The sequence below is a fragment of the Moschus berezovskii genome, chromosome 13 (genome assembly GCF_049115385.1).
Source record: "Moschus berezovskii isolate FMDL1 chromosome 13, NW_MosBer_1.0, whole genome shotgun sequence".
Classification (NCBI taxonomy): domain Eukaryota; kingdom Metazoa; phylum Chordata; class Mammalia; order Artiodactyla; family Moschidae; genus Moschus; species Moschus berezovskii.
Window position 1 is genome coordinate 85,800,919 of NC_142472.1, and position 21,391 is coordinate 85,822,309.

The following is a 21,391-nucleotide window of genomic DNA, read 5'->3' on the forward strand; positions in this document are numbered from 1 at the left end:
GAAATCTGTGGTATATATACACAATGGAATATTATTCAGCCATTAAAAAGAATTCATTTGAATCAATTCTAATGAGGTGGATGAAACTGGAGCCTATTATACAGAGTGAAGTAAGCCAGAAAGAAAAACACCAATACAGTATACTAACTCATACATATGGAATTTAGAAAGATGGTAATGATAACCCTGTATGCGAGACAGCAAAAGAGACACAGATGTATAGAACAATCTTTTGGACTCTGTGGGAGAAGGTGAGGGTGGGATGATATGGGAGAATGGCATTGAAACATGTAAATTATCACATGTGAAAGGAATCACCAGTCCAGGTTCGATGCATAATACAGGATGCTCGGGGTTGGTGCACTGGGATGACCCAGAGGGATGGGATGGGGAGGGAGGTGGGAGGGGGGTTCAAGATGGGGAGCACATGTACACCCGGGGCGGATCCATGTCAATGTATGGCAAAACCAATACAATATTGTAAAGTTAAAAAAAAAAGTTTTTTAAAAGTAGCTCTAAATAGACATTTCTCCAAAGAAGATATACTGGTGACCAAGAGGCACATGAAAACATGTTCAACATTGGTAATTATTAGAGAAATAGAAACCAATGAGATATCACCTCACACCAGCCAGAATGACTATCATAAAAAATCCACAAACAATAAATGCTGGAGAGGCTATGGAGAGAAGGAAACCCTCCTATACTGTTGATGGGAATGTAAATTGGTATAGCCACTATGGGGAGCAGTATGGAGGTTCCTTTAAGAATTAAAAATAGAGCTACCATATGATCCTGCAATTCCACTCCTGGGCATATATCCAGAGGAAAAACATGATCTGAAAGGACACATGCCCCTCAGTGTTCATGGCAGCACTCTTTACAATAGCCTAAACATGGAAGCCAAGACATGTCCATTGACAGAGGAATGGATTAAGAAGATACAGTACATAGATACAATGGAATATTACTCAGCTATTTAAAAGAATGAAACAATGCCATTTGCAACAACATGGATGGACCTAGATGTTGTCATATTGAGTGAAGTAAGCCAGACAGAGAAGGAGAAATATCATATGACATCCTTATATGAGGAATCTAGAAGTGAATGGTACAAATGAACTTACAAAAAAGAAACAGACTCACAGGCTTAGAGAATGATATTATGGTTGCTGGGGGTGGGGGGGGGAAGGATAGGGGTAAAGGATAATTTGAGTTTGGAATGGATACATACACACTGCTATATTTAAAATGGATAACCAACAAAGACCTACTCTATGACACATGGAGCTCTGCTCAGTGTTATGTGGCAGCCTGGATGGGAGGGGTGTTTAGGGGAGAATGGATACATGACTATGGACGGCTGAGTCCCTTTGCTGTCCACCTGAAATTATCACAGTATTGGTAATAAGCTATACCCCAATACAAAATAAAAAGTTAAAAAAAGAGAAGCTGATATACTATATATGTGTATATATATTAAAAAGAAACCCAGTTTTTCTTTCATACATGTTGTGTGTAATACAATTCCCATAATTCTGCTACTATGAAGAGTCTTCGTCTCCAAGGTCATGATTCTTGTTTTCATTTTCTCCTGACAGCATCATGGCCCAAGGGGGCAGCAGGTACACACAGCCACTGACCAGGAGGGCAGAGTGGGAGACCCAGGAAGGGATGCTGCGGGGCCAGAGAAGACCGGCCAGGGGCAGGCGACGGCAGGAGACCAGGGCAGGGGGAGGGTCCATGGAGAGCTCGGGCGCCGGGGGCCCGAGGGCCCTGACCAGAGGTAGAGGCTGGGGAGAACTGGTGCCCAGGGATAGGACCGGGCAGCTGCGGGTGGAGAAGAGGCGCTTGCTCCGTCAGTGAAGCTTTATCTGTGGAAAATAACTTCCTGCCTGCCTTGCTTCTCAATGTTTCTCAAGCCAAGGTGGCCATGGGGTAAATAAGCAACATAGACACACGACTGAGGTGAGGTGTGTGTTTTTATTAGATGCAGCTTGAAAAAGAAATGCGTATCAAATCCTCAGGAATCTTTTCCCCTAAGGTTTTGAATTTGAGATAAAAATTCTCCTGGGTTTGTTCTTACAGAATGGATAAGGCTCCCAGTGAACAGTTTTTTTTTTTTTTTTTTTTTAACAAGCAATTGTATTCTTATCCTTTATAAAGAGGACTCTCAAAGGATATCTTCTGTCCATGGAGTTTTAAGTCCTTCAAAAACCAAAGGTGTCCTTTTATCTCATTGTATAAAAAGACAGGGATAAAGGAGGAAAACACAGTCAAACCAGCACCCATGACTTTATTTTCTTTTCCCTCATTCTGATTCTTCAGTACCTTCCCTTTTTCAGTTCAACTCTAGAGTTTCTGCAAATTTCTCCTCTTAGTCAGTATTCCTGTGTATTTATAGCTGATAGCTAAGCCTGAGAATAAAGATAGCTACCTTTATTGAACTGAACTGAACCTTTAGAAAAGTGCCCCATAAGGAGTAAGTAGTCAATAAATAATCAACTGAATTAATTTGTGATTGTCATTATTAGTTAGCTGAATAAACACTTACTACTTATCAGACTCTGCATTTAGCATTCATTATTTTATTGTATCGTCAAAATTGAGATTGATATTTTTCTCCCGCTTTACAGAAAGGAAAGCTGAGCCACAGAAAGGGCATCCTGCCTCTTTCAGCATGTACCTATAACATGCAGAGTGAGTGGTGGAGCAATGTTGGAACTGTTACCAGTTTGGACCAGACCATACTCTTGACCACCAGGGTTTTAAGTCCATATGGTCAGTGCTTTGACCTAAGGTGGAACAGGGAAAACAAAAGCAGACATACAGAATCTAGAAGATTTTAATGATATTTTGTAAAAATTCTTTTAAATTTTTATTATTAATAATTCAAATGAACAAAAATAAAGAGAATGGTAAAATGAGCATTCACATGTCATCACTCAGACTCAAAAATTATCAATCTTGTTTCGTGTAAACTTTCAGTCCCCACCAATGCCTTAAATCACCTGAAGTACTTCCCAGACATTGTATCATTTCATCTGTAAGTATTATATCTTTCTCTAAAAGATCTGATTCTATAAAAAGTCCCTCAATGTTATTAATTCAGCTAAAAGATAAAATTAAAAAATAAGACCCTTTTGATTCTTTCAGTTCAGTTCAGTCGCTCAGTCGTGTTCGACTCTCCGCGACCCCATGAATCACAGCACGCCAGGCCTCCCTGTCCATCACCAACTCTCGGAGTACACTCAAACTCATGTCCACAGAGTCGGTGATGCCATCCAGCCATCTCATTCTCCGTCGTCCCCTTCTCCTCCCGCCCTCAACATTTCCCAGCATCAGAGTCTTTTCCAGTGAGTCAACTCGTCGCATGAGGTGGCCAAAGTATTGCAGTTTCAGCTTTAGCATCAGTCCCTCCAATGAACATCCAGGATTGATCTCCTTTAGAATGGACTGGGTGGATCTCCTTGCAGTATAAGGGACTCTCAAGAGTCTTCTCCAACACCACAGTTCAAAAGCATCGATTCTTCGGCGATCAGCTTTCTTCACAGTCCAACTCTCACATCCATACATGACCACGGGAAAAACCATAGCCTTGACTAGACGGACCTTGGTTGGCAAAGTAATGTCTCTGCTTTTTAATATACTATCAAGGTTGGTCATAACTTTCCTTCCAAGGAGTAAGCGTCTTTTAATTTCATGGCTGCAATCAGCATCTGCAGTGATTTTGGAGCCTAAATAAATAAAGTCTGACACTGTTTCCACTGTTTTTCCGTCTATTTCCCATGAAGTGATGAGACCAGATGCCATGATCTTTGTTTTCTGAATGTTGAGCTTCAAGCCAACCTTTTCACTCTCCTCTTTCACTTTCATCAAGAGCCTTTTGAGTTCCTCTTCACTTTCTGCCATAAGGGTAGTGTCATCTGCATATCTGAGGTTATTGATATTTCTCCTGGCAATCTTGATTCCAGCTTGTGCTTCTTCCAGCCCAGCGCTCCTCATGATGTACTCTGCATATAAGTTAAATAAGCAAGGTGACAATATACAGCCTTGACGTACACCTTTTCCTATTTGGAACCAGTCTGTTGTTCCACGTCCAGTTCTAATTGTTGCTTCCTGACCTGCATACAGGTTTCTCAAGAGGCAGGTCAGGTGGTCTGGGATTCCCATCTCTTTCAGAATGTTCCATAGTTTATTGTGATCGACACAGCCAAAGTATCAAATACTATCCCATAAAGTGGAGTGAAATGGGAGAAAGCTATTCTCAGGTGTCTATGGATATTCTTGAAACATAGAAAGTCTAGTTATCTCTTTTATTGGGAGATAGAGTGTTGAAGGTAAGGTGAGGTGGTACACATAAGGAGAGAAATTTAGCATTAAGATATACATTGCAATTCAAGGATTGAGATTTTGTCCTTTTGTCTTTGAATATCATGTGTTCATTGGAAGGACTGATGCTAAAGCTGAAACTCCAATACTTTGGCCACCTCATGCGATGAGTTGACTCACTGGAAAAGAGTCTGATGCTGGGAGGGATTGGGGGTGGGAGGAGACGGGGACGACAGAGAATGAGATGGCTAGATGGCATCACCGACTCGATGGACATGAGTTTGAGTGAACTCCGGGAGTTGGATGGATAGGGAGGCCTGGCGTGCTGTGATTCATGGGGTCGCAAAGAGTCGGACATGACTGAGCGACTGTACTGAACTGAACTGATACATATTATGGACTTCTCAAATGAGGCTAGTGGTAAAGAACCCACCTACAGGAGATGTAAGAGTCACAGGTTCAATTCCTGGGTTGGAAAGATCCCCTGGAAGAGGGCACGGCAACCCACTTCAGTATTCTTGTCTGGAGAATCTCATGGACAAAGGAGCCTGGTGGGCTAGAGTCCATGGGGTTGCAAAGAGTTGGACACAATTGAAACAACTTAGCAGGCATACATCTTATCCCCCACCCCACCAAGGTTGTGATCCACCAAGCTTCAGTGCTACTGGTTTCCAAGGATGCCACATTCTCCACAAATTGCTCCCTACTGAAGTGAGGGTCATTTTTCCTGTGTAATCCAGAGAGCCTTCAGCCCTACATCTCTGGTACTTTTTTAAACTGTGTATCTTCTAGAACACAAGCAATCTGAAAACAGTAGGGTTTTTTGAATTACACACATTTTAAATTTGTATTTATATCAATTGGAGAGGTTCAATTTTAGAGGGTTGTTTATAGAAATTGGGGAGTGACTTTTGAGTGTCTTTACTTTCTTGAAATGACACTGGATTCCCATTAGACAAGCCAGCAATATTGTTTAATGTTGCATACTTTCTTGTGTCTCTCAAAACATGTAGAACTAATGTTAAGAAGAAAAAAAAACACTCAATATACCAGAAAATTTGGAAAACTCAGCAGTGCCACAGGACTGGAAAAGGTCAGTTTTCATTTTAATTCCATAGAAGAGTAAGGCCAAGAATGTTCCAACAACTGCACAATTGCAATCATTTCACATGCTAACAAAGCAATATCCAAATTCTCCAAGCCAGGCTTCAACCATTTGTGAACTGAGAACTTCCAGATATTCAAGCTGGATTTAGAAAAGGCAGAGGACCAGAGATCAAATTGCCAACATCCATTGGATCATAAAAATATCTACTTCTGCTTCATTGACTATGCTAAAGCTTTTGTGTGGATTACAATAAACTGTGGAAAATTTTTAAAGAAATGGGAATATTAGACCATGTTACCTGCCTCCTGAGAAATCTGTATGCAGGTCAAGAAGCAACAGTTAGAACCAGACTTGGAACAAAAGACTGATTCCAAATCGGGAAAGGAGTATGACGAGGCTTTATATTGTCATCCTGCTTATACAGAGTCGGACACGACTGAAGTGACTTAGCAGCAGCAGCAGCAGAGTGCATCATGCAAAATGCCACACTGGATAAAGCACAGGCTGGAATCAAGATTGCAGGGAGAAATATCAATAACCTCAGATATGCAGATGGCACCACCCTTACAGCAGAAAGCGAAGAGGAACGAAAGAGCTTTTTGATAAAGGTGAAAGAGGAGAGTGGAAAAAAATGGCTTAAAACTTGATGTTCAAAAAAAATGAGGTCATGGCATTCAGCCCCATCACTTCATGGCAGATAGGTGGGGAAACAATGGAAATAGTGACAGATTTTATTTTCTTGGGCTCCAAAATCACTGTAGACAGTGATTGCAGCCATGAAATTAAAAGACACTTGCTCCTTGGAAGAAAAGCTATGACAAACTTCAGTTCAGCTCAGTTCAGTTGCTCAGTTGTATCCGACTCTTTGAGACTCCATGGACTGTCATATGTCAGGATTCTTTGTCCATCACCAACTCCCTGAGCTTGCTAAAACTCATGTCCATTGAGTCGGTGATGCCGTCCAACCATCTCATCCTCTGTCGTCCCCTTCTTCTCCTGCCTTCAATCTTTCCCAGCATCAGGGTCTTTTCAAATGAGTCAGTTCTTTGCATCAAGTGGCCAAAGTATTGGAGTTTCAGCTTCAGCATCAGTCCTTCCAATGAATATTCAGGACTGATCTCCTTTAGGATGGATTGGTTGGATCTCCTTGCAGTCCAAGGGCCTCTCAAGAGTCTTCTCCAACAACACAATTCAAGAGCATCAAAGTCTTCGGTGCTCAGCAACTCTCACAACCACACATGACTACTGGAAAAACCATAGCTTTGACTAGATGGAGCTTTGTTGGCAAAGTAATGTCTCTGTTTTCTAATATGCTTTCTAGGTTGGTCATAGCTTTTCTTACAAAGAGCAAGTGTCTTTAATTTCATGACTGCTGTCACTGTCTGCAAGTGATTTTGGAGCCCCCCCAAATAAAGTCTCTATTTCCATTGTTTCCCCATCTATTCGCCATGAAGTGATGGGCCCAGATGCCGTGATCTTAGTTTTCTGAATGTTGAGTTTTAAGCCAACTTTTTCACTCTCCTCTTTCACTTTTGTCAAGAGGTTCTTTAGTTCTTCTTTGCTTTCTGCCATAAGGGTGGTGTCATCTGTTTATCTGAGGTTATTGATATTTCTCCCGGCAACCTTGATTCCAGCTTGTTCCCCATCCAGCCCGGCATTTCACATGATGTACTCTGCATATAAGTTAAATAAGCAGGGTGAAAACATACAGCCTTGAGATCTACTCCTTTCCCAATTTGGACCCGGTCTGTTGTTCCATGTCTGGTTCTAACTGCTGCTTCGTGACCTGCATACAGATTTCTTAGGAGGCAGGTCAGGTGGTCTGACATTCCCATCTCTTAAGGAATTTTTCACATTTTATTGTGATCCATCCAGTCAAAGGCTTTGGCATAGTTAGAAGCAGAAGTAGATGTTTTTCTGGAACTCTCTTTTTTCAATGAGCCAATGGATGTTGGCATTTTGATCTCTGGTTTGTCTGCCTTTTCTAAATCCATCTTGAACATCTGGAAGTTCACAGTTCACATACTGTTGAAGTCTGGCTTGGAGAACTTTGAGCATTACTTAGCTAGCATGTGTGATGAGTGCAATTGTGCAGTAATTTGACCATTCTTTGGCATTGCTTTTCTTTGTAACTGGAATGAAAACTGACATTTTCTAGTTTTCATTCCAATTGACAAACGTAGACATCATATTAAAAAGCAGAGACATTACTTTGCCAACAAAAGTCCGTATAGTCAAAGCTACGGTTTTTCCAATAGGCATATATGGATCTGAGCATTGGACCATAAAAGAAGGCTGAACATGGAAGAATTGATGCTTTTTTTTTCTAAATTGATTTTTACTTTCTTAATTATGAGAAAAGGATAATCATTTCTCCCTATATTTTTGGCTCTTTGATCTTTCTCTATAAGCCATTTTTTCACATTTTTTATTTTTTAAATTTTAATTGGAGGCTAATTACAATATTGTATCGGTTTTTCCATACAATGATATGAATATGCCATGAGTGTATATGTGTTCCCCATCCTGAACCCCCCTCCCACCTCCCTCCTCATCCCATCCCTCTGGATCATCCCAGTGCTCCAGCCCTGAGCATCCTGTATCATGCATCGAATCTGGACTGGCAATTCATTTCACATATGATAATATACATGTTTCAATGCCATTCTCCCATATCATCCCACCCTCACCCTATCCCACAGAGTCCAAAAGACTGTTCTATACATCTGTGTCTCTTTTGCTGTCTTGCATATAGGGTTATCATTACCATCTTTCTAAATTCCATATGTATGCGTTAGTATACTGTATTGGTGTTTTTCTTTCTGGCTTACTTCACTCTGTATAATAGGCTCCAGTTTCATCCACCTCATTAGAACTGATTCAAATGAATTCTTTTTAATGGCTGAGTAATATTCCATTGTGTATATGTACCACAGCTTTCTTATCCATTTGTCTGCTGATGGACATCTAAGTTGCTTCCATGTCCTGGCTATTATAAACAGTGCTGTGATGAACACTGGGGTACACATGTCTCTTTCAATTCTGGTTTCCACGGTGTGTATGCCCAGAAGGGGGATTGCGGGGTCGTATGGCAGTTCTATTTCCAGTTTTTTAAGGAATCTCCACACTATTCTCCATAGTGGCTGTAGAATTGATGCTTTTGAAATACGATGTTAGAGAAGACTCTTAAGAGTCCCTTGGACTGCAAGGATATCAGACCAGTCTATCCTAAAGTAAAACAATCCTGAATATTCATGGAGGGACTGATGGTGAGGCTAAAACTCCAATACTTTGGTCACCTGATGCAAAGAGCCAACTCATTGCAAAAGGGCCTGATACTGGGAAAGATTGACAGCAGAAGGAGAAAGGGATACAGAGGATGAAATGGCTGGATGACATCACCAAATCAACAGACATGAGTTTGATCAAACTCTGGGAGATGATCAAGGACAAGGGAGCCTGGAGTGCTGCGGTCTCTGGGGTCACAAAGAGTTAGATATGACTGAGAGACTGAACAACAATAACTATGATTAAGTACCATGTTCAATTTGAACATAAATTAGTGAATAACAAAAGACATAGTCACAGCCTTCTCAGAAGAGACAGGCATTAAAGATATAGTACTCCTAAATAAAGTTAGAAAGTGCAAAGATGCTATAAAAAATAAAAATGGAAGAGTCTCATTTGGTTAGAAGAAGCAGGTGGCAGAAGCACAGACTAATGAGGGGATGTATGCCATAACCTGAAGGGTGGTTGGAGTCAGAGAGGGGAAGTATTTGAGGAAGAGAAAAGAGAATCTGCAAAGCCTTGAGGCACACAAGAACTCAAGTACAAGGACTCAAGCTGAGTAAAAAGGAAGAGGGAAAAGCTGAAGTTGGAAAGATAGAGCTTTGTAGGTCATACTGAAATATTTGAATCATGACTATATAAAATGAGAAACCATTGGAAGGTGTGAAAACTGGAGCATGATTTGGTCTTTTGAAATATTTTAAGGATCACCTTGGTAGCTGTATGGAAGCTTCATGGGAGGACCTTAAAGAGGAACAGGGCAGACAAGTTAGGAGACTATTGCTGTCATTTATGAAGGAGAACGTGTCTGAGGAGAGAGGAAGAAACCTACAGATGAAGGTATATTTTTGGACATAGTATTCATGGGATCTAATGATGAATTGTTGCTCCAGCTGTCAACATAGGTCAACATTAATGTTCATCCAAGCTCCTGGGTGTTGGACACGCAAACCCTTTCTAAATAGTTTTGGCTTTGTCACTTGCTATGGCCACATAGCATTAACAATTGATAATGTGGAAAATTCTTCAAGAGATGGGAATACCAGACCACCTTACCTGCCTCCTGAGAAATTTGTATGCAGGTCAAGATGCAACAGTTAGAACCAGATATGGAACAACAGACTGGGTCCAAATTGGGAAAGGAGTAGGTCTCAAGGCTGTATATTGTCGGCCTGCTTATTTAATTTTTACGCAGAGTACGTCATGAGAAATGCTGGGATGGATGAAACACAAGCTGGAATCAAGATTGCTGGGAGAAATATCAATAACCTCAGATATGAAGATGATACCATCCTTATGGCAGAAAACGAAGAAGAACTAAAGAGCCTCTTGATGAAAGTGAAAGAGGAGACTGAAAAGTTGGCTTAAAACTCAACATTCAGAAAACTAAGATCATGGCATCTGGGCCCATCACTTCATGGGAAATAGATGGAGAAACAATGGAAACAGTGACATATTTTATTTTTCTGGGCTCCAAAATCACTGCAAATGGTGATTGCAGCCATGAAATTAAAAGACGCTTGCTCCTTGGAAGAAAAGTTATGACCAACCTAGACACCATATTAAAAAGCAGAGACATTACTTTGCCAAACAAGGTCCGTCTAGTCAAGGCTATGGTTTTTCCAGTGGTCATGTATGGATGTGAGAGTTGGACTGTGAAGAAATCTGAGCACCGAAGAATTGATGCTTTTGAACTGTGGTGTTGGAGAAGACTCTTGAGAGGCCCTTGGACTGCAAGGAGATCCAAGCAGTCCATCCTAAAAGAGATCAGTCCTGAATATTCACTGGAAGGACTGATGTTGAAGCTGAAACTCCAATACTTTGGCCACCTGATAAGAACTGACTCATTTGAAAAGACCCTGATGCTGGGAAAGATTGAATGTGGGAGGAGAAGGGGAAGACAGAGGATGAGATGGTTGGATGGCATCACAGACTCAATGAACATGAGTTTGAGATAGCTCTGGGAGTTGGTGATGGACAGGGAGGCCTGGAAAGCTGCAGTCCATAGGGTCGCAAAGAGTCCAACGTGACTGAGTGACTGAAGTGAACTGAACTGAGTGTTACAATTTTTAGAAATTTGAAAATGAAAATTTGTACAGGTCAAATTTGTAGATATGTCCAGTCACATGGCTAATAAACAACACATCTGGGACTCAATTTCTTCTCTCCAGCTTCAGAAGTTATGTTCTTCCGTGCAATATGACGATGTTCCGCAAACTTAAAGCAATAACGGTGTGGTAAATCTACCACCCCAGTGGTAGTTGTTTCCAAAGTTGTCCCAACATTCACTGCCTCCTGGTGTTCACTCCCGAATGTATAGGAAGGGCTGACTGACTTTTAACACATAAGGTATGGCAACAATGATGGGATGCCACTCTGACATTACATTATGCAAGGTTGTGACTTCAGTCTTAATAGCACTCTTGCCTGCTGGCACTCTTTCCTACACCTTTGCTCGCGTGCTCTGATAGAGCAAGCTGCCATGTGGTGAGCTATGCTGTGGAGAGACCCACAGCAGCACAGAAAACTGAGGGTGGCCTCTGACTGGCAGCTCATGTGGAGCTGAACTCCACCATCAACCATGTGAGTGAGCACGGAAGTGGTTCCTTCCCTACATGAGCTTTGAGTTTGCTGCAAACCAGTTGACACCTTGATTACAACTTGTGAGAGACTCTGAGCAGGAGAACTAGTTAAGTCATGACTGGATTCCTGACCTTCAGAGACTATGAGAGCGTAAGGGTTGTTTTAAGTGCCAAGTTTGGGGAATAATTTGTCACACAGTAGTTGATAACTCATACATAAAGTAATGTTAACATTAATAACATTAATAACCATCATAACTTAATGCATTTGTATAATGTTTCAAACTTTCCCAAAGAAAAATCAAGTTTCAAAATCATAAAATATGAAAAGTACATTGCTATTATCTTCCCCTAAAACATAGCAGCTGCACTGGAAAGTACCACCTGCATTTTTAACGAGAAAAATTGGTTTATTCACCCGGTTTCCATTACCTTAATTCCCATCTCTAAAACCATTTGAAACATGCTAGGGAGTTATTTTCTTCTTTGTACCAAGTTATTAGTAAAGAGACACGTTTAAACCATCTGGCCTGGGTGTTCTGTTGGACTTCAAATTTGTAGCAGCCGGTGGATTTCTAACCCCATGCTGGGGTTTCATAATCCTGTATCAATTCCTGCTCCAAGAAAGGGACATGGATTTTAAGCTGTCAATCAGTATTTGTGCCAGTTGAGATGAAATATAAGGGGCAAAAAAAAAAAAGCCCACAAAAATTAACATAAGACCAGTGCTCAAATTGGGCAAGACCACAAAGAATTTTTCTAAAAACTTTTCCCAGAAGGAGCTAATTACTGTGGGAGGAAGTAGTCTTCATGTTTGTCTTGAATAACCACAGAAACAACAAAAGGCAAATATTTTTTAAATGATGGTAAAATTAAAAGAAGAGAAACTTTTGGTTTCGTTCTCATGGGGCCTTACTTTTTTTTAACAGTGAGTGTATGTATAAATGTTTATATTCACATATATAGAAATGTAGGGAATATACTAAAAATTCATTCATTTCACAAATTGTTATTGAGCATCTAATATGTGCCAGGCAAGTTCTGAATGTAAGAGATACACTTCAGAATAAAACAAACACAATCTCTGCACTGATAAAGCCAAAATTCTCAAGGGAGATACAGAGAACTAAAAGCTAAAGCAATAAATCAGTAAATGTTTATGGGCTGTGATAGTGATTGAAAGTAAAAAGGAAGAATTATTTATATTGGATGTTCAGAAAAGACTTGTCTGAGACCTAAAGGAAGGATGAGGTCAACTACAACAGGAGTTAGGGGAAAACTTTATAAACAAAGGGAATAACAAATATTAAAAACCCAGAAATATAGTATGAAATATTCTAGAAACTGTCAAAGCTCTGTGAGCCTGGTGGGCTCTGGGGGCAATGAGGTTGAGTATAGTCATGGGCCAGATCATTCAGGGCTTTGCAGGCACTGGAAAGGAGAGGAATTTTACTCTAAGTTCAAAGGGATTCCACCTAAGGCATTTAGCATTAGAAAGACATGATCAGATTTATGTTTACAAAGATCACTCTCACTCTCATGGATATATTAAGGAGAGCAAGCCAGGATATCAGAAGCTGAGTAGGACCTGTTGCAGTATTTCTGATTAGAGACGATACTGGCTTGTAGCCGACACATGGCAAGAGACGTGGAGAAGAATCCACAGGTTTTGGAGGTAAGATGAAAAGAACTTGAAGGTAACTTGGTGTGGGACTGAAGGAAACTATGAATTAAGGAGGCCTCTTAAGTTTCGAGCTTGAATTAAGTGAAAATGGTGCCGTGTACCCTTATGAGAAATCCCTATAGGGATCTGTGTGTTGACAGACTCAGGAGATGGACTTTGAACATGCAAAGTTGAAAATTCCTATGAGATATTCAAGCAAAGATGTAGTTTAGGAACAACAATATGTAAGTTTGAGTTAAATTTAAGTGTAAAGCCAATTGTATCCTAAGATTAGTCTAAGTACCTACAGCATGAGGGTTTAAACTTGATGATCTAATTCTCCAACTTTTAAGGAACTGAAAGAAATCTCAGATCCCTTTCCCTTGTTTTCCACTTTTAATTATAGTCCACACACACACCATTAAAACTTTTTCCTGTTTCATGCTTTTCTTTTTTTTTTTTTTTTACCCTTTTAAGTATATAGGTTTGTTAGCCCATTAATCATGATACAGAACATTTCCAGCCAACTGAAGTGTATCGTTGGTCTCTTTTGCAGTCCATGCCTCTTCTGGCCTCCCTCTCCCATTACGTTGGTGCTTAACTTTTTATATACATAACATGCTTTTGAAATTCTTCCATGTTTTTCTATGTATAAATATAGTTTCCTTTTAAAACTGAGTAGTATTCTGTGATCGGAGAAGGCAATGGCAACCCACTCCAGTACTCTTGCCTGGAAACTCCCCCTGGTGCACGGGGATGACCCAGAGGGAGGACAAGGGGAGGAGGGAGGTGGGAGTGGGGTTCAGGAAGGGGAACTTACATACACCCAGGCAGATTCATGTCAATGTATGGCAAAACCAACCAATATAATATTGTAAAATAATTAGCCTCCAATAAAAAAGAAAAAATTAAAAAAAAAAATGGAAAAAAAGAAATGCATAATGATACATTATTATCAACTCATTAATAAGTAAGCAAATTGTGATAATCCACTATCACAGAATACTGCTGCTGCTGCTGCTGCTAAGTCACCTCAGTCGTGCCCAACTCTGTGCGACCCCATAGACAGCAGCCTGCCAGGCTTCTCCATCCTTGGGATTCTCCAGGCAAGAATTCTGAATTGGGTTGCCATTTCCTTCTCCAATGCATGAAAGTGAAAAGTGAAAGTGAAGTCATTCAGTAGTGTCTGACTCTTTGCGACCCCATGGATTGCAGCCCACCAGGCTCCTCCGTCCAGTTTCCAGGCAAGAGTACTGGAGTGGGTTACCACTGCTTTCTAATTCTTAATAGTCTCATTTTCCTCTATAAAAATGGTTTTTCATTTAGTTGCAGAAAGAGAGAGAGAGGTCTATAATTTATAACACAATTATTGTAAAACAGGAACAACATGACATTATTTCACTCATTCATAGCAATCTTCTAATATTTTCTTTCTGCAAGAGAGGAAACTGAGGTTCAGAATATTTAAGTAATTTGCCCAATGAGGGACGCCATCAGGATTCAAAGCCAAGCTCAAGTTTTCTTTTGGCGCTAAAAGTTATGTCCCATCTTTACAGAGCAGTTTTTTCTTCTGTTTCTTCTTTGGTTTCCATATTTCTTTGAACTGTTTTTGCATTTTTTAAATTGTTTGACTCAATTGAATTAAAAAAGAAAACACTTTGAGCATCCTCGACAGTGCATTGTTATTGACTGCACTTCCACTGAGTTTTGAACATGCTCCATTCCTCATCTCCACCTTTTGATGGTATCCTGCTATTGTCTCAGCTACTTAATAAAAAGAAATTCTCAATATCTTTTCTCCTCGGTATAGCTGCTGTTGTCTGGGCAATTTCCTGAACCTCTGCATCCAGTGAGGATTCGTTTTTACCTAAACCGTTCGTTTTCTTCTGACCATATTCCAAAGAAAATCAGATTCATTAACTCAGAAGCTTGCTTAATGAAACAAACAGCTTGATTTTCTTCCTCTTTTCTTTTTTTTCCCTCCAAAATACGTTTTCTTACTATTATGTAGGAATATGTTTTCTCATTCTGTTCTTTCACTTTTCCTTTTTTCTTTTCTTTTTTTGTACAGTGTTCAATATTATAATTTATTGGTTCCTAATAATACATTGCAGATGCTGATTGCAGCCATGAAATTAAAAGACGCTTGCTCCTTGGAAGGAAAGTTATGACCAATCTTGATAGTATATTAAAAAGCAGAGACATTACTTTGCCAACCAAGGTCCGTCTAGTCAAGTATGGATGTGAGAGTTGGACTCTGAAGAAAGCTGATCGCCGAAGAATCGATGCTTTTGAACTGTGGTGTTGGAGAAGACTCTTGAGAGTCCCTTATACTGCAAGGAGATCCAACCAGTCCATTCTAGAGGAGATCAATCCTGGATGTTCATTGGAGGGACTGATGCTAAAGCTGAAGCTGCAATACTTTGGCCACCTCATGCGACGAGTTGACTCACTGGAAAAGACTCTGATGCTGGGAAAGGTTGGGGGCGGGAGGAGAAGGGGACGACGGAGCATGAGATGGCTGGATGGCATCACCGACTCTGTGGACATGAGTTTGGGTGAACTCGGGGAGTTGGTGATGGACAGGGAGGCCTGGCGTGCTGTGATTCGTGGGGTCGCGGAGAGTCGGACACGACTGAGCGACTGAACTGAACTGAATAATACATTGTGTAATGTTAAAACATTTATTTATCCTATTGTGGTTTTTAATTGATGTGTGGTTGATTTACAGTGTTGTTAATTATTACTATATAGCAAAGTAATTCAGGTATACGTAAATATACATTCTTTTTAAAAATATTATTTTATGTTGCTTTAAAATAACTCAGTGTCCTTTTCCAGTCTCAGTTTTCCCCCTTGCGTTTCTATTTTTTGGAATAGTACTATTTGAACCTTTTAGTAGTTATTTATTCATTTATTTAAACAAACTAATAGCCCTGGCACAGGACTTGACCATTCTGTTTCAGAAACAAACAAACCACACAAACAGTATTTGTTGTTGAGAGATATGCTTATCTTAATTAGATACACTAGTGGAAAGAATTCACATGTTATTTTGTAAAAACACATTCTCATAGTAATTTCTATGTGCCAGTCACTATTATAAGCCATAAGCTATCACATAATCCTCCTAGCCACTGTATGAGATAGATACTATTATAATCTGCATGTTACCCTGTAGCTCAAACAGTAAAAGAATCTGTCTGCAATAAAGGAGACCAGGGTTTGATCCCTGGGTTGGGAAGATCCTCTGGAGAAGGGCATGGCAATCCACTCCAGTATTCTTGTCTGAAGGATCCCATGGACAGAGGAGCCTGGTGGAGTACAGTCTGTGGGGTTGCAAAGAATTGGACACAACTGAGCAACTAACACACACACACAGGTGAAGAAGCCACCAGGAAAGTAAACAGGTACTCAAGACGGAAAATCTATATCTGCTGTCACACATGGAAATAGAATCTAACCCTAATCATCTGACTGAAGTGTATATTTAGAGTATTGTGTGATAGGAAAAGGGAAAGAACCAGGAATGGGGTCTCATACATGTTCCTAGAAGAAAGGAGTGGAGTTTCAGACGGAAAATACTGAAGAAGGGGGTATGACCTGTTCTGGAAGCAGGAAAGGCAGGCTGTGAAGGAAAATTGACTTCCTTGTGAAGTTAGACGTCTATAGTGTCTTTCCCTTTGATACCAAAATTAAAATGCTGTGTTAGCTAAAAACTTATTCTTACCCTGTTAGTGCTCCAGTAGAGAAATTTTATAAATACTTGCACAGTGTGATGTACTTGTCTGAAGAGACCAAATGAAAAACCATGGTGGCCTCAAGCAAGATGGTATCAGCCTATTGAGTGGACTTGGGTCAGGGTTCCAAGTGATGATTAGCAGTGCTGTTGAGCAGTCCCAGTGGGAGCAGGCTTAGCGAAGCATTCTAGAGAAATGAAAGCCCACATGTATATATTTCACAACTCACATGAACTACTTATACTTTAGGAGAAGAATACAACCTTAACACCGTATTTAAGCTTATATAATTATATGTAATTTTATGGCACCGTGATAACATTTATAAATTTTAAAAAAGGAAGAGCTCCATAGTAACTCATCATTATTCAAGTATTCTTATATTAACAACTTTTGGTGAGAGGTACTTCTTTATCAGTAGCCATATGGTTGCATTCTATCTGAAACAATGCACACATGAACTAAAGCCTAGTATCTGAAAAACTATAGCTCAAATGAAAATAAGCCTTCACTGTAAGTTTAACCAAAGAATGCAAAACAAATTAAATTGATAACGATGAAGTCAACAGTCCTGAGAGGCATAACTTGCTTTATTGCTCTTTCTTATCATTGATATTGTGTTTTTAACAAATTGAAGGTTTGTGATAACCCTATGAGGAGCAAGTCTTTTGGTGCCATTTTTTCCAACAACATTTGCTCACTTCATGTCTCTGTGTCACTATTTCATAATTATCTCAACATTTCAAGCTTTGTCATTATTTTTGTTATGGCTTTAGAACTGTGGTGTTGGAGAAGACTCTTGAGAGTCCCTTGGACTGCAAGGAGATCCAACCAGTCCATCATAAAGGAGATCAGTCCTGGGTGTTCATTGGAAGGACTGATGTTAAAGCTGAAACTCCAATACTTTGGCCACCTGACATGAAGAGTTGACTCATTTGAAAAGACCCTGCTGAGGGAAAGACTGAAGGCGGGTGGAGAAGGGGACGACAGAGGATGAGATGATTGGCTGTCATCACCAACTCAATGGACATGAGTTTGAGTAAATTCTGGGAGTTGGTGATGGACAGGGAGGCCTGGTGTGCTGCGGTTCATGGGGTTGCAAAGAGTCAGACATGACTGAGCTGAACTGATGGTGATCTGTGATCAGTGATCTTTGATGTTACTATCGTAATTTTTCTGGGATGCTATGAACTATGTCTCTATAACATGGTGAGCTTACTTGATAAATATGTGTGTTCTGACTGCTCCACCAACCAGCAGTTTCTTTTCCCCCTACCCCTCATCTTGCTCCCTCTTGTTGGGCCTCCCTATTCCCTGAGACACAACAATAGTGAAATTAGGCTGATTTATATCCGTACAATGGCCTTTGAGTGTTCCAGTGAAAGGAAGACTTATATGTCTCTCACTTTAAACCAAAGCTAAAAATGATTAAGTTTAGTGAGGAAGGCATGTAGAAAGCCAATATAGACTGAAAGCTAGGCTTCCAGGACCAAACAGTTAACCAAGCTATCAACACACAGGAAAAGTTCTTGAAGGAAATTAAAAAGTGCTACTCTAGTGAACACATGAATGATAAGAAATTGAAATAGCCTTATTGTTGATTTGGAGAAAATGCAGTAGTTTGGAAAGAAAATCAAACCAGCCACAACATTCCCTTAAGCCAATTTAGAACAAGGTCCTAACTAACTCTTCAATTCCATGAAAGCTGAGAGAGGAAAACTTTCTTCTTCTTCTGCAAGAAACTGCAGAAGAAAAGTTTGAAGCCAGCAGAGGCTGGCTCATGAAGTTGAAGGAAAGAAGCGTCTCCATAACAAAAGTATAAGGAAAAGCAGTATGTGCTGATGTAGAAACCACGCAAGTTATCCAGAAGATATAGCTAAGATAATGAATGAAGGTGGCTGTACTAAACAACAAATTTTCAATGAAATTATATTGGAAGAAGATGCCATCTAGGACTGTCATAGCTAGAAAGGAGAAGTCAATGTCTGGCCTCAAAGTTTCAAAAGATAGGTTGACTCTCTTGTTAGAGGCTAATGAACCTGGTGACTTTAAGTTAAAGCCATTGCTCCCTGACTGAGTCCTGAAGAATTGATGGTTTCAAATTGTAGGGCTGGGGAAGACTCCTGAGAGACCATTGGACAGCAAGGTGATTAAACCAGTCAATCCTAAAGGAAATCAACCCTGAATATTCATTGGAAGGACTGATGTTGAAGCTGAAGCTCCAACATTTTGGCCACCTGATGTGAAGAACTGACTCATTGGAAAAGACCATGATGCTGGGAAAGACTGAGGGCAGGAGGAGAAGGGGATGACAGAGGATGAGATGGTTGGATGGCATCACTGACTCAATGGACATGGGTTTGGGTAGACTCCAGGAGTTGATGATGGACAGGGAGGCCATGGCATGCTACGGTTCATGGGATCACAAAGAATCAGACAGAGATGAGAAATTGAATAACAATGCTCATTTACCATCCCCAAATCCTAGGGCCCTTAAGAATTATGATAAACTTACTCTGCTTGTTCTTTATAAATGGAACAAAGTCTGAATAATGGCATATCTGTTTACAACATGGTTTAGTAAATATTTTAAGCCCACTGTTGAATACTACTACTTAGGGGAAAAAAAAAAAAGATTTCTTTCAAAATATTACTGCTCATAGATAATGTTTTTGGTTAGCCAAAAAATTCATTTGGATTTTTTTTTGTAATATCTTAGGGAAAAACTGGAATGAAGTTTTTAGCCAAACCCAGTACCTGGTCACCCAAGGGCTCTGATGGAGATGTACCATGAGATTAATGTTGTTTTCAGGCCTGATAGCACACATGGATTCACAGCATATGGATCAGGAGTAATTTTGAATTTAGTCATATTAAGAAGTGCATTTCTAGCTGCTGTAGATAATGACTCCCTTGATGGACCTGGGCAAAGTCAATGGAAAACCTCTTGGAAATGACTCATCATTTTAGATGCCTTTGAGAACATTTGTGATTCGTGGGAAGAGGTCAAAATATGAACATTAGCATAACTTTGGAAGAACATGGTTCCAGCTCTCACAGATGATTTTGAGGGGGTCAGGAATTCAGTGGGAAAGTAATTGCAGATGTTGTAAAAAAGTAGCACAAAAACTAGAATTAGAAGTGGAGCCTGAAGATGTGACTGAGTTGCTGCAATCTCACGATAAAACTTTAATGGAAGAGAACTTCTTCCTATATATGAGCAGAGAGTGGTTTCTTAAGATGGAATCTACTACACATGAAGATTCTATGAAAATTGCTGAAATGCAGCAAAGGATTGAGAAGATTACATAAACTCAGTTGATCAAGCAGAGACAGGATTTGAGAGGACTGACTCCAATTTTGAAAGAAGTTTGACTATGGTAAAAATGATATCAAACAGCATCACATGACATAGAGAAATCATTCATGAAAGGAAGTGTCAATTGATGTGGCAAACTTCACTGTTGTCTTGTTTGATCAACCACCAACCTGACCAGTCAGCAGCCATCAACATCTAGGCAAAACCCTCCACCAGAAAAAAGGTTATTACTTTCTGAAGGCTTAGATGATGGTTAGCATTTTTTAGCAATACAATTTTTTTAAAAAAATTAAATATGTGTACATTGTGTTTTGGGCTTCCCAGGTGGCACTAGTAGTGAAGAACTTTCTTGCCAATGCAGGAGATATAAGAGATGCAAGTTTGATCCCTGGGTCAGGAATATCCCTTGGAGGAGGGCGTGGCAACCCACTCCAGTATTCTTGCCTGGAGAATCCCATGGACAGCGGAGCCTAGTGGGCTACAATCTATGGAGTTGCAAAGAGTCGGACACAACTGAAGTGATTGAGCACACAGCACTCACATTGTTTTTTTAGACATAACACTATTGCACACTTAATAGACTACAGTATATTGTAAACAAAGGGTTGCAAAGAGTCAGACACCACTGAAGCAACTTAGCATGAATGTATGCACATAGTGTAAACATAACTTTTACATGTACTGGGAAACCAAACATTTTGTGTGACTCACCTTATTGTGATATTCACTTTATTGCAGTGGTCTGGAACCAAACCTGTGATATCCCCAAGATATGACTATAATTAAAGTGTAAGGTAGTAGTGAAGGCGAACTGGGACCAACCTGCCATCGCACAGTTGGCACACTGAAGAAAGGACAATTCCAGGAAGCAGGAGGAATTTCAAACATCTGCAACATACTTTGCAAATTTGAGAGCCACTAGAATACTGATTTAGAGTACTTAGTAAATTCTAGATTAAGTCTAGTTTAGTTTATGAATATCACATTTTAGTAATTCTTAATAACTAGCTGTTCGGAGAAGGCAATGGCAAGCCACTCCAGTACTCTTGCCTAGAAAATCCCGTGGATGGAGGAGCCTGGTAGGCTGCAGTCCATGGGGTCGCTACGAGTCAGACATGACCGAGTGACTTCACTTTCACTTTTCACTTTCACACATTGGAGAAGGAAATGGCAACCCACTCCAGTGTTCTTGCCTGGAGAATCCCAGGGTCGGGGGAGCCTGGTGGGCTGCCGTCTGTGGGGTCACACAGAGTCGGACACGACTGAAGTGACTTAGCAGCAGCAATAACTAGCTGTTACAGGGAAGCTTTGGACTGCAAGTTACAGAAAACTCCAGCTTAAATTGGAGTTAAACTTAAG

At 40.2% G+C, this 21,391-nt stretch overlaps 1 pseudogene; it reads right to left on the reverse strand.

The window, feature by feature from the left end:
* Positions 1-1,544: 1,544 nt before the first annotated feature.
* Positions 1,545-21,391, reverse strand: part of LOC129556189 (ubiquitin carboxyl-terminal hydrolase 10-like) — a 91,921-nt pseudogene continuing 72,074 nt past the window's right edge.